Below are 12,825 nucleotides of genomic sequence, written 5' to 3'. Positions count from 1 at the left end.
AATGACTATGATGATTATTATTAGCTAGTGTTAGTGGTGATTAAATAAATACCGTTGGTGGTAATGACTATGATGATTATTATTAGCTAGTGTTAGTGGTGATTAAATAAATACTGTTGGTGGTAATGACTATGATGATGATTAAATAGCTTGTGCTGGCGGATTAGATTCAAGTGGAGGCAACATGTGGTGCACATCGAAAGTACTACTAGTCCAAACTAGATCAAGTTTGGATTAGTAGTATACTTTTGACATGCACCACTTATTTCCTCCACTTGAACCTAATCCACCTTCATTTGACACACTGTTATGGGCATAATGATGTAAACCTCATAACTGGTATTGTACCAATATTTGTACGACGGCGCATAAATACACTAAAAATAAAAAAAATAAAAAAAATACTAGTAGCAATGGGCAGAAAACACGCTGCAAGTAGTTACCTTAGCAGTAGTGTGGTACTGAATAAACGCTGCAGCTATTTGTCCTAGTAGTAGCGCGTGCGGGCACGCGTTACTGCTAAGCAATAGCCGTAGCGCCTTATTAGTAGCGCGGCCCCCCGCGCTACTAGTGGACACAAAACCCGCACTACTGCTAGGGTTTTCCCTAGTAGTGGTAGCTGGCCTGACCCTGATGTATGCCGTCTTTTCCGTGCATACGTTGCTGGTCCTCCCGTGCCTCTGGTATATCTTTTGTCTTCCCATACATTCCCAAAAAGCTAAGCAGGGTCACGCAAAGATTCTTCGTCACGTGCATCACGTCGATTGCGGAGCGGACCTCTAGGTCTTTCCTATATGGCAGATCCCAAAATATAGATTTCTTCTTCCACATGGGTGCGCGTCCGTCAGCGTCCTTCGAAACAGGTTGTCCGCCAGGACCCTTTCCAAAGATTACCTTCAAATCCTTGACCATATCATGTACATCAGCACCAGTACGGTGGCGAGGCTTCGTCCGGTGATCCGCCTCACCTTTGAAATGCTTACCTTTCTTTCTTACGGGATGCCTTGTCGGAAGAAATCGACGATGTCCTAGGTACACATTCTTCCTACAACTATCCAAATATATACTGTCGGTATCATCAAAATAGTGCGTGCATCCGCGGTATCCCTTGTTTGTCTGTCCTGAAAGGTTACTGAGAGCAGGCCAATCATTGATGGTCACGAACAGCAACGCCTTTAGGTCAAATTCTTCCTGTCCGTGCTCATCCCACGCACGTACACCTGTTCCATTCCACAGCTGTAATAGTTCTTCAACTAATGGCCTTAGGTACACATCAATGTCGCTGTCGGGTTGCTTAGGGCCTTGGATGAGCACTGGCATCATAATGAACTTCCGCTTCATGCACAACCAAGGAGGAAGGTTATACAAACATAGAGTCAGAGGCCACGTGCTATGGTTGCTGCTCTGCTCCCCAAAAGGATTTATGCCATCTGCGCTTAGACCAAACCATACGTTCCTTGGGTCACCTGCAAACTCCTCCCAGTACTTTCTCTCGATTATTCTCCACTGCGAACCGTCAGCGGGTACTCTCAACTTTCCGTCTTTCTTACGGTCTTCTGCGTGCCACCGCATCGCCTTCGCATGCTCTTTGTTTTGGAACAAACGTTTCAACCATGGTATTATAGGAGCATACCACATCACCTTGGCAGGAATCTTCTTCCTGGGGCGCTCGCCCTCGACATCACCAGGGTCATCGCGACTGATCTTATAACACAATGCACCGCATACCGGGCAAGCATTCAAATCCTTGTACTCGCCGCGGTAGAGGATGCAGTCCTTAGGGCATGCATGTATCTTCTGCACCTCTAACCCTAGAGGGCAGACAGCCTTCTTTGCTTCATACGTACTCTCGGGCAATTCGTTGTCCTTTGGAAGCATATTCTTTATCATTACCAGCAACTTTCCAAATCCCTTCTCAGATACACCATTCTCTGCCTTCCATTGCATCAATTCAAGTGTGGTGCCCAACTTTTTTTTGTCAGCTTCGCAATTCGGGTACAACAATTTCTTGTGATCCTCTAACATGCGCTGCAACTTCGTCCTCTCCAGATCACTTGCGCAGTTTCTCTTTGCATCGGCAATGGCCCGACCTAGACCATCAGTGGGCTCATCTAATGCCTCTTCTTCAGCTTCTTCCCGCATTACCGGCTCAGCTTCTTCCCCCATTGTTGTATCATTGTATTCAGGGAACCCATGGCCAGGATAGCCGTCGTCGTCCTCTTCTTCTTCATTGTCTTCCATCATAACCCCTATTTCTCCGTGCTTGGTCCAAACATTATAGTGGGGCATGAAACGGACTCAAATAGGTGGACGTGAATGGTTCTTGACGTAGAGTAACTGAGGGAGTCCTGGACTAGGGGGTGTCCGGACAGCCGGACTATCATCGTCCGCCGGACTCCAAGACTACGAAGATACAAGATTGAAGACTCCGTCCCGTGTCCGGATGGGACTTTCCTTGGCGTGGAAGGCAAGCTTGGCAATACGGATATGTAGATCTCCTACCATTGTAACCGACTCTGTGTAACCCTAACCCTCTCCGGTGTCTATATAAACCGGAGGGCTTTAGTCCGTAGGACATAACCTCCATTACAACAATCATACCATAGGCTAGCTTATAGGGTTTAGCCTCCTTGATCTCGTGGTAGATTCACTCTTGTAATACACATCATCAATATTAATCAAGCAGGACGTAGGGTTTTACCTCCATCAAGAGGGCCCGAACCTGGGTAAAACATCGTGTCCCTTGTCTCCTGTTACCATCCGCCTAGACGCACAGTTCGGGACCCCCTACCCGAGATCCGCCGGTTTTGACACCGACATTGGTGCTTTCATTGAGAGTTCCTCCGTGTCATCACCGATAGGCCAGATGGCTTCTTCTATCAACAACGTCGTCCAGGGTGAGACTTTTCTCCCCGGACAGATCTTCGTATTCGGCGGCTTTGCACTGCGGGCCAACTCACTTGGCCATCTGGAGCAGATCGAAAGCTACGCCCCTGGCCATCAGGTCAGGTTCGGAAGCCTAAACTTCACGGCCGACATCCGCGGGGACTTGATCTTCGATGGACTCGAGCCACAGCCGATCGTGCTGCGCTGTCATGATGGGCATGATTTAGCTCTGCCGTCGGATAGTGCCTTGGTGGCCGCGCACGAATCCGCTCCGGCCCTCAGTCCGGAGCCGATCGCCCAGATCGAGGACCGGTGGCTGGACACCGCCTCGGGGGCTGCAACTTCCACGGCGATGGAGCCGAACACTAACCTCGTCCCCTACAAAGCTCGTAACTCCGAGGTGCCGGACTCCCTGCCGGACTCCGAACCTCCCGCGCCCCTGCCAATCGAATCTGATTGGGCGCCGGTCATGGAGTTCACCGTCGCGGACATCTTCCAACACTCGCCCTTTGGCGACATCCTAAATTCGCTAAAACATCTCTCGCTATCCGGAGAGACCTTGCCGGACTATGGCCAGGATGGTTGGGATGCGGACGACGAAGAAAATCAGAGCCCACCCACCACCCACTTTGTAGCCACTGTTGATGATCTAACCGACATGCTAGACTATGACTCTGAAGACATCGACGGTATGGACGACGATGCCGGAGACGATCAAGAACCAGCGCCTACAGGGCACTGGAAGACCACCTCGTCATATGACATATACATGGTGGACACCCCGAAAGATGGGGACGGCGAAGAAGCAGCGGAGGCAGATTCCTTAAAGAAAGAGCCCAAGCGCCAGCGTCAGCGGCGCCGCTCTAAATCCCGCCACAGCAAGAATGGAGATTCCGGCACAGGAGATAATAACACCCCAGACAGTGCCGAAGACAATCCCCTCCAGCAAGACTCAGCGCAGGAGGATGCAGAAGCAAGCCCTCGCGAGAGAGCGGCAGACAAAGAGGTTGAGGATGATAATTACATGCCTCCCTCCGGAGACGAAGCAAGCCTCGGCGACGACGAATTCGTCGTGCCCGAGGATCCCGTCGAACAAGAGCGTTTTAAACGCAGGCTTATCGCCACGGCAAATAGCCTAAAGAAAAAGCAGCAGCAGCGTCAAGCTGATCAAGACCTGTTGGCCGATCGATGGACCGAGGTCCTCGCGGCCGAAGAGTACGAACTCGAACGTCCCTCCAAGAGCTACCCAAAACGCAAGTTTCTCCCCCGATTAGAGGAAGAAGCATACATACCTTCATCACCAGCGCACAATACGGCCGACCGACCACCACGTGGTCGGGACTGAGAGGCATCCAAGCCCTCCACCAAGATCGTACCCCGGCACCGCTACAAAAACGCGAAGCCAAGAGGGAATGCGCTGAACTTGCGAGATATATTGGAGGACAAAGCAAGGCAATCCAGATCCATCTACGGATCACGTGGGCGCCCCACGACCCACGACGAATACTGTCGCGTCGGATACAACAACCTCGGCCGGGCCGAACACAGCAGACAACGCTCACTCGAGCTACGTCGTGATATTGCTCAATATAGAGGCGCCGCACACCCGCTATGCTTCACTGATGAAGTAATGGATCATCAAATCCCTGAAGGGTTTAAACCCGTAAACATTGAATCCAACGATGGCACAATAGACCCCGCGGTTTGGATTGAAGATTATCTCCTTCACATCCATATGGCCCGCGGTGACGATCTCCACGCCATCAAATACCTCCCACTCAAGCTTAAAGGACCAGCTCGGCATTGGCTTAACAGCTTGCCGCAGAGTCAATTGGGTGTTGGGAAGACCTGGAAGCCGCATTCCTCGACAACTTCCAGGGCACATATGTGCGACCACCAGACGCCGATGACCTAAGTCACATAATTCAGCAGCCAGACGAATCAGCCAGACAGTTCTGGACACGGTTCTTGACAAAGAAAAACCAAATCGTCGACTGTCCGGATGCAGAGGCCCTCGCAGCCTTCAAACATAACATCCGCGACAAGTGGCTAGCCCGGCACCTAGGATAGGAAAAGCCGAAATCCATGGCAGCCCTCACATTGTTAATGACCCGCTTCTGTGCGGGAGAGGATAGCTGGCTAGCTCACAGCAGTAACCTCAGTAAAAATTATGGCAGTCCGGATACTAAGGACCACAATGGCAGGTCGCGTCGAAGCAAAAATAAACGCCGCATTAACGGCGACGACAAGGAGGATACGGCAGTCAACGCCGGATTCCGAGGCTCTAAACCCGGTCAGTGGAAAAAGCCATTCAAAAGAACCACCCCGGGTCCGTCCAATTTGGACCGAATACTCGACCGCTTATGCCAGATACATGGCACCCCCGAAAAGCCAGCTAATCACACCAACAGAGACTGTTGGGTATTCAAGCAGGCAGGCAAGTTAATTGCCGAAAACAATGACAAGGGGCTGCATAGCGACGACGAGGAAGAGACCCAGCCGCCGAACAGTAGAGGACAGAAGGGTTTCCCCCCACAAGTGCGGACGGTAAACATGATATACGCCACCCATATACCCAAGAGGGAGCGGAAGCGTGCACTAAGGGACGTATACGCGATGGAGCCAGTCGCCCCAAAGTTCAATCCATGGTCCTCTTGTCCGATCACTTTCGATCAAAGAGACTATCCGACCAGCATCCGCCATGGCGGATTCGCCGCATTGGTTTTAGACCCAATCGTCGATGGATTTCACCTCACAAGAGTCCTGATGGACGGCGGCAGTAGCCTGAACCTGCTTTATCAGGATACAGTGCGCAAGATGGGCATAGACCCCTCAAGGATTAAACCTACAAAGACAACCTTTAAAGGCGTCATACCAGGTGTTGAGGCCAATTGTACAGGCTCAGTCACACTGGAAGTGGTCTTCGGATCCCCGGACAATTTCCGGAGCGAGGAGTTAATCTTCGACATAGTACAGTTCCGCACCGGCTATCACGCTCTGCTCGGACGAACCGCGTTTGCAAAGTTCAATGCGGTGCCGCATTACGCATACCTCAAGCTCAAGATGCCAGGCCCTCGTGGAGTCATCACGGTCAACGGAAATACGGAACGCTCCCTCCGAATGGAGGAACATACAGCGGCTCTCGCAGCAGAAGTACAGAGCAGCCTTCTAAGGCAATTTTCAAGTCCGGCCGTTAAACGGCCGGACACGGCCAAACGCGCCCGGAGCAACATTAACCAAGACCACCTGGCACGTTCCGAGCACGCGTAGCAATGTGGCCCCAACCCCAGCCCTCGCATGATTGCAAGACCAACCCTCCGCGTACATCATTACGCTCTGGAGATACCATGGGCCTAGGGGGAGGGGCACGACCACAACAGACCCAGAGTGCGGCTCGACCACACCAGGGGCTCATAAGTGTGTCGCTTTTTTTTTCTTCTCTCTTTTATATACAGGCCTCCGTTCGCCAGAGGCTCTGTCCGGCGGCGAACCCGCCGAACTCACGATGCAACAGCCAGGGAAGGAAGAAGGCTACGACGAACACTCAGGTGGTCTCCATTACGAGCATTAAATTCGATTATATACACCAGTCCGCGTCCCACCCCTGGAGGGGGACATGTTTATTTAGTCCAATCCCTTGCTTACCGCACTATTTGTATCCTTCTGCACTCATAGCAGAATTCCTTGAACAAATAATGCAGCATTTTTTGCCCGTTATTGCATTACTTTACACATATGTTCATTAACGACATCTTGCACCCGTATATTTTGGTACGGCCGAATACACCAGGGGCTTATGTTCCCCGCATTATGGTGTGATAAGTCCGAACACTTTCACAAGTGCGGCACCCCGAACTTATAGCATTATATGAATCGGCTCTGAATCATGTCTTGGGTCAATAGTTGGGTTTGCCCGGCTCCCACGTTTTGGTGCCTTACGTTCCGTTCTGTCGGCTAAGGTGGCACTGGGAGAACCACTGCGATTGCGCCTCGGTTGAGCTGGGCGAGCGCCTCAGTGGAGAAAGCTAAAACTGACTGGCATGATAAGGCGAGAGACTGGTCGCTGTTCGAGAGGTCTTTTCGGGTCCCTAAAGACTCATACCGCTTTGAGCGAAGTACCGGATGATGTCCGACGAAGGCGTGGATAGCGCCCCGAATTCGGTCTTCCAAATACCAGGGGCTTCGCCGAAATTTGAAATTATAGAATTCTATGGCTAAGTGAGAGTGTTCAAGCATTATAAGTCCGGTTGCCTTGTTCGTTGTGTTGAGCGCCTCCCTAGATGGACCCAAAAATGGGAACAAGAGTGCTCAAGTTTATCCCGAACACCCCAGCACTAGTGGCATGGGGGCTGAAGCCGACGACTTGCCATCTCTCAGATTTTATAAAACGGCCGCACAGAAGGTAATATTTTAAATTAAACAAGCGTTGCTTAAGCGCATCTGAACAAAGTTTTCAGTGCACAGGATAATACATAGCGAGTTTACTCAATAATTACATCTCTAGGGCACTCATCCGCAATATTGCGGGCACCCTTCAGGACAGTCTTATAGTACATTTCGGGCGTACGATACTCCTTGCCCGCTGGCGGCGGGTCAGTAAGAAGCCTCTCCGCATCCAGCCTGCCCCAGTGCACCTTTGCGCGGGCAAGGGCCCGACGAGCACCTTCAATACAGGCGGAGCGCTTGACGACCTCCACCCAGGGGCACGCATCCACCAGCCGCCGCACGAGGCCGAAGTAGCTCCCAGGCATGGCCTGTCCAGGCCACAGCCGGACTATGAGGCCCTTCATGGCCTCCTCAGCCGCCTTGTGGAGCTCGACCAGCTGCTTCAGCTGGTCGCTAGGGGGCACCGGATGGCCGACCTCAGCGTACTGAGACCAGAAGACCTTCTCTGTTGAGCTCCTCTCCTGGCCACGGTAAAATGCGGCGGCATCGGATACACTGCGCGGCAGATCTGCAAACGCCCCTGGAGAGCTCCGAATTCGGGTAAGTGTCAGGTAGTTTACATTAACATGCTTGCTTTACATGAAAAATGCCTTACCTGCCGCTATCTTCTTTACATCTTCAACCTCCTGAAGGGCCTTACAGGCCTCGGCCTTGGCGGACTTGGCACTTTCGAGAGCCGAGGCGAGCTCGGACTCTCGAGTCTTTGAGTCACGCTCCAAACTCTCATGCTTCTCCATGAGAGCCTGGAGCTCTTGCCGCACTTCCGCCACCCGCGCCTCCTGCTTCTCTCGCTCTGCCCGCTCCGCAGCCGCATTGCGTTTGGCCGCGGACACAGCCTCCTTCAGGGTTGCCACCTCGTTAGTGGCCCCTGCAGTACCCACGTTATCCTTGTTATTTTTATTGCAACCTAAATCCTTTTCTGTAAGGTAAATCTTTAAAGTGGTGTTACTCACCTTCTTTGTCCTCGAGATGCTTCTTGGCACGGCTGAGCTCTTGCTCGGACCGCTCGAGATCCTGCTTCAATGCACCGACCTCCGCAGTCAGTGCGGCAGAGGTCAGTAGCGTAGCCTGCAAACCCATATTGACATATTTTTTAGCAACCCTGCGTATATCTTTTTAGATCCTCAGTCCGGCTTTTCTTTCTGAATGCCGAACTGAGCATCAGGGGCTACTGTCTATGCAGTATTACATTACATAATTTTAACTTCTTACCTCAAAGCCTGTTAGAAGGCTGCTGCAGGCTTCGGTCAGCACCGCTCTTGGCGAGCTGAACCTTCTGAATCACCGCACTCATGATAGTGCGGTGTTCTTCCTCGATGGAAGCGCCTTTGAGTGCCTCCAACAAGTTGTCTGGCCTCCGGTTGGACGGGGGCCGCCGGTGTCACGGTCTCGCCCTTCTTGCGAAGGGGCCGCCTGCCGGACTCTGGAACCACTGTAGGTTCCGGCGTAGAGTCCGGCGCAAAGTCCGGGAGGCTGCCTTGCGGCGCGTTCGGAGCCTCCTCCTGATGGGTCCCTTCCCGGGATCCCACCTCGGCGTCCTCAGCGGCGTGAGGGGTGGAGGTAGTCGGAATGGATTCCACATCCGACGCAGCCAATGACCCGCTCGACGAAGCAGGGAGATCATCGTCGGCCGGACTGCAGGCAGTATGCGGCATTAGAAGGACACTGTGTGACCAAAAGAAATTGCAGATCATTCAGGGATCCGGATACTTAAGATCTCGCCTGTGGCCTGGGCCTTGAGGGCCACTCTTCATCGCCAACGTTGGTGTTGGCGGAGCTGTCCGGGGGAATAGTCCTTCCCCTCTTGGACCCTTCGGCCTCCCCTATTGGGGAGGCCTTCCTCTTTCTCTCTCCCTCCTCTGGGGGAGAGTCTTCTTCCTCCTCCTCATCTTCGGGGGAGGAATCCGCCTCGGAGTCGTCGGACACCTGAAAACGGGAACTCTTTCAAGTGCCCGTGGCCACCTTCTTGGCCTTCTTTTCCGGCACCACATGCGGTGCCAGAACCAACAGCCCCGCTAGACGGGCGTCCACTGGGTCTTCTGGCATGGGAGCCGAGCAGACGAGCTGCTCGGCCTTCTTCATCCATTCCTGTCAAAGGAGAAGGGAGATTAAAACCCGCTTAGGGTCGAACTATTAACAACAAGTGTCCCGTAAAGGGGTAGAATCACTTACCTCGTCAGTTGGACGCTGCGAGTGGAATCCGCGATCTTCCGTCGCGGATGCGGGGGCTTCGGCGCCCTTAAACAGCACCCTCCAGGCGCCTTCGTACGTTGTGTCAAAGAGCCGCTCAGCGCCTGGTGCTGTTCCGGATCGAACTCCCACAGATTGAATGCCCGTTCTTGGCATGGGAGAATCCGGCGGGCGAGCATGACTTGGACCACGTTAACCAGCCTGAGCTTCTTGTTCACCAGCTTCTGGATACAGGCTTGGAGTCCCGTCATCTCCTTCGAATTACCCCACAGCAAGCCCTTCTCTTTCCAGGAGGTGAGCTGCGTAGGGATACCAGATTTGAACTCGGGAGCCGCCACCCACGTAGGGTCGCGCGGCTCGGTGATGTAGAACCACCCCAATTGCCACCCCTTGACGGATTCCACGAAGGCCCCTTCGAACCAAAGGACGTTGGGCATCTTGCCCAACATGGCGCCTCCGCCTTCCGCTTGAGTGCCCTTCACTACCTTCGGCTTGACATTGAAGGTCTTGAGACACAAGCCGAAGTGGGGCTGGATGCAGAGGAAGGCCTCGCACACGACGATAAACGCTGAGATGTTGAGGATGAAGTTCGATGCCAGATCATGGAAATCCAGGCCGTAGTAGAACATGAGCCCCCGGACAAACGGGTGAAGTGGAAAGCCCAGTCCGCGGAGGAAGTGGGGGAGGAAAACGACCCTCTCATGGGGCCTGGGGGTGGGGATGAGCTGCCCCTCGTCGGGCAGCCGGTGCGCAACGTCGCCGGAAAGGTATCCGGCGCTGCGCAGCTTTGTGATGCGCTCCTCCTTAACGGTGGAGGCCAACCATTTACCTCCCGCTCCGGACATGGTCGGAGAAGGTCGAGGCGAGATGCGCGAACTTGGGCGCTGGAGCTCGAGTGCGTGGATATGGATAAGCAAAGGAGGAAGAAGGCGTAGGTGAAAAGGTGAATCCTTATCTCTTATATATAGGCGGACGAAGACTATGCGTCCCCACTAGCCTGGTAAAACTCGCTTATCTCCCAAGCGCCACCATCAATGGCGCGGTTGGGTTACCCACGTCCGTATTGATGAGAATCCCGGAATAAGGGGAACACGATCTCTGCTTCGACAAGACGTGCCAAGGAAACCGCTTCGCTAAACGCACTGAGGTGGTATAATAAAAAACGATTCAAGTAAAGGCTTGGTAGTGGTGCGACGTCATGCCGCAAAATACGTCAGCAGATTGAACTTGTGTATATATTATTCTCTCTACGGTGGAACGTGGAATTTATTTTGCAGAGCCGGACACTATCCTGGTGTTCACAATCTTCTCTGGATTATTCAAAGGGGGGAACCCGCCTTGCAATGCCGAACATTATGCGTGCCGGACTCATCATCATTGAAGCCAGGTTCAGGGGCTACTGAGGGAGTCCTGGACTAGGGGGTGTCCAGACAGCCGGACTATCATCGTCCGCCCGACTCCAAGACTACGAAGATACAAGATTGAAGACTCTGTCCCGTGTCCGGATGGGACTTTCCTTGGCATGGAAGGCAAGCTTGGCAATACGGATATGTAGATCTCCTACCATTGTAACCGACTCTGTGTAACCCTAGCCCTCTCCGGTGTCTATATAAACCGGAGGGCTTTAGTCCGTAGGACATAACCTCCATTACAACAATCATACCATAGGCTAGCTTATAGGGTTTAGCCTCCTTGATCTCGTGGTAGATCCACTCTTGTAATACACATCATCAATATTAATCAAGCAGGGCGTAGGGTTTTACCTCCATCAAGAGGGCCCGAACCTGGGTAAAACATCGTGTCCCTTGTCTCCTGTTACCATCCGCCTAGACGCACAGTTCGGGAACCCCTACCCGAGATCCGCCGGTTTTGACACCGACAATAACTGTGACCATTCTTATAGCCAGCACATGGACAAGGCATAAAACCATCCGCTCGCTTGTTTGCCTCAGCGGCAAGCAGAAAAGTATGCACGCCATTAATGAACTCGGGAGAGCATCGGTCATCATACATCCATTGTCGGCTCATCTTCATTACACAACACCTAATAGACCAAATTAATACAAGTCCATACATAAAGTTCATACATAAAGAATTTAAATGCAACAACAAATGCGATCAAGATCGCAACTAAGGTAACAATTGATCCTCCAGCATAATGATACCAAGCCACACTATCAATGGCATATTTTCTAATCTTTCTAATCTTCAACCTCATTTTCTCCATATTGATCTTGTGATCATCGACCACATCGGCAACATGCAACTCCAATTCCATCTTCTCCCCCTCAATTCTTTTCAATTTTTCTTTCAAATACTCGTTTTCTCTTTCAACTAAATTTAACCTCTCGACAATAGGGTCGGTTGGAATTTCCGATTCACATACCTCCTAGATAAAAATATCTATGTCAACTTGATGGGCATAATTTGTCATAAACACGAAATGCAACAACTAGTTTTAAAAGAGAATATACCACAGATCATAACAAGGACGAGGGCCGACGGGGACGGATATCAAAACCATGGCACTATGTATAACAAACAACGTACGGGTAAGATAATTATACGAGTAACTATATATCCAAATCACACAAACATCAATTTGGTAATGTAAAACATTCATGAACAAGAGCCTCACCACAAGGTGGTGCCGGCGACGGGACGGTGCGGGTGATCGACGGTGGTTACGACGGAGATTTAGAAGGCACTAAGTAAACCACACCTACATATGCAAACTAAGTGTTATTTTTGACCTCAAATTGCATATAAATCAAATACTAGCAAATATAATTCCTCCCAAATTAATCACTATACAAAGCATTGCAAGAGCTAATCTAGCAATGAGAGTTGAAAGGACAAAGTTGCTAACCTTTGTGATCATTTGAATGGATAAGTGCCTTCAAATCTTGACAAATTTTGGGCAAAATTTGTGAGGAGCTCGAGGAAGAGAGGGGAAGAACAGAGGAAGTGAGGGGAAAGGGGAAGAACAGAGTGGCTCGGGTGGACGAAGGGTTTATGTATGTCGTCCTTTAGTACCGGTTCGTGCCACGAACCGGTACTAAAGGTGTTGGACGGGCCCCAAACTGACAACATCCTGCCACCACTCTCTTTAGTACCGGTTCGTGGCACGAACCGGTGCTAAAGGTTCGCCACGAACTGGTGCTAATGAGAACGGCCGGCTAGCCATTGTAACCGGCACTAATGGACACATTAGTGCCAGCTCAAAATCAAACTGGCACTAATGTGTCTCAGATTAGCCCCTTTTTCTACTAGTGTAAAGTTACCAATGAACAAAGACGAAAG

Source organism: Triticum dicoccoides, chromosome 5B (assembly GCF_002162155.2).
Source record: "Triticum dicoccoides isolate Atlit2015 ecotype Zavitan chromosome 5B, WEW_v2.0, whole genome shotgun sequence".
In the NCBI taxonomy this organism is placed as follows: domain Eukaryota; kingdom Viridiplantae; phylum Streptophyta; class Magnoliopsida; order Poales; family Poaceae; genus Triticum; species Triticum dicoccoides.
The sequence above is the reverse complement of the archived record's forward strand: the minus strand, read 5'-3'. Positions refer to the sequence as shown.